Source organism: Arachis ipaensis, chromosome B04 (genome assembly GCF_000816755.2).
Source record: "Arachis ipaensis cultivar K30076 chromosome B04, Araip1.1, whole genome shotgun sequence".
In the NCBI taxonomy this organism is placed as follows: Eukaryota; Viridiplantae; Streptophyta; class Magnoliopsida; order Fabales; family Fabaceae; genus Arachis; species Arachis ipaensis.
This window is the reverse complement of record NC_029788.2, coordinates 31,586,654-31,588,859: the sequence shown is the minus strand read 5'-3', so window position 1 is coordinate 31,588,859 and position 2,206 is coordinate 31,586,654.

Genomic DNA, 2,206 nt, shown 5'->3' with positions numbered 1-2,206 from the left:
AATCAATATCAAAATCTTTTTTTTTTCATCAGCAATAACATAACCCTAACTGCTCGAAAAAATAATAATAATAATATTGTGTGTAGCATTTTAATTAATAAATATTGAATTATGAGTAAAATGTTATATATAATTTATGGATTTGATACAGCAGGTGAGGTACTTAACATAAGTTACGAATTTACCTAATTACGTGAATAGTTTTTCTAAACATCAAAATTATCATCATATTTAATTAAATATATCAACGTTTTAAATTTATTATATACAGTGTATTAGTCACGTACACTGATACATTTTAAAATCTTGCCATATTATTAAAAAACGTGCACATTATTGTTACTACGGATGGGTCGTATATTGTTGAAAAATAATAATTAATTAATAGTTGTACTATAATGGATAGTAACTTCTTAGTTCTTAAAGAGGAGCAATATTTCAACTTGGCAGCATTAGCCTTATCTTTTTGGGCTTGCTGAGTGTAATGTGTGATTGTTTTATTCACACCTGTGAATAAGTGACATAAGCATTCACCATCAAAAGAGAGTCTCGTTTCTAGTGAAATGGTTATTATTAGTTTATTACCCATGTTTGGAGTACCATAGACTTTCTCATTCATAATTATCCAAATTATTTATGCTCAAATTTGTTTTTGGAGGAATGATTTTTTGGAGGAATGAAATTTCGGCTTTTGATGTAAATTTCAGAAAATAAGAACTACACTATTAGTGTTACTTAAAAAAAGACTAAACCATTATAAACAATGATTCCAAACCAAAAAAATACAATGATTATTTTAGGCCCTCAAAATTGAAAATAAAAATAAGATGCATTTCTAATATTATTATAGAGTTATCAATGGAGAGATTTTTAAATGGTTTTGTTAAGTTGGAGTGACTTTCACAAAAAAAAAATTATTAGCAGAATCATAATATCATAACCATAAAGTAAAATTAAATGGTGTTTGACCAGAGAGTTATGTTGGTGTGGGGTTGGAACTGTGCTGGGAGCACAAGTCCCATCACGCGTACGCATCCCTGACGTGTGCGCGTCGTTTTTCCATAATGGCCATCCACGCGTGCGCCTCGATGACGCGCATGCGTCATATACATTTTTGGCCCTCGTGCGTATGGAACAGAGAGTTGTGCATGCGCAGGGCTGCCCTCGCGCCATTCGCACAACAACTATCACGCGTACGCGTCCCTAACGCTTACGCGTCACCTGAAATTTGCGCGACCCACGCGTACGCGTGATGCACGCGTACGCGTCGCATGCGACGCACAATTAAACCACCTCAGCGCCCTGTTTCAAATTATTCCTCTCCAAATCCTAATTCTTTTCAATCCTACTTATTTCTTCTTTCTTCTTTCTTTCTTCTTCCTTATTCTTCCTTACTTTCTACTACATTCTTCCTTCCTTCTTCATCTTCACCATCAGGTTTCTTTTCTTCTTCCCATCCACTCTTTCATTATTGCATTTATTTATTTTTCTTTCTTCTAAATTTTTTCCTTTAGCTTAATTATCTATGGTTTCTTTTTGCTATCTTTTTCTTGCATTCTTATGTTGGTGTTAGAATTTTATTTGGGTATTCCCTTACTATAATGAAGCATGTGGATATTATGAGGAGTGATTTGACAATTGACATTTAATTTTGGCTCTCATATACATTTGGATTGTATTATTTTCATTCTTATGCACACCATATGTTTGTGAAAAAGCTTTTATGGCACCTTGAATCCTATTTTATTTTACTCTTTTACTTACATGCCTCTTTTTCACCACACTTGTACTCCACATGTATTTGGGATTCTCATTCACAATTGTCATCATTACAAATGGTCTTTTATTTAGCACATTTATTACTTGATGCTTGAGTTATGCTCCCCATGCCTAGTACATGCATGCTTCTAACCTCTTGCATCTAATTATCATGAATTGCCTTTTTGCTTTTAATTGATGTCTTACCTACATGTGGTAGCTACCATGTATTTAAGCCATTATCCTCTCTTTCGCATTCATTATCACTTGGAATTTCTTCCCTCTGGTTCTTTAGTTTTCTATATTTAATATTCTTCCTTTTCTTTCTTCTTTAGACATGGGTACCAAGAAAGGAAAAGAGAAGGCCACTGACAAGACACCAGCAAGGAGAGGAACCAAGAGAGCTCCGGCTAAAGCGCTTCCATCTACCAGCGTCAAGCCGCCAACA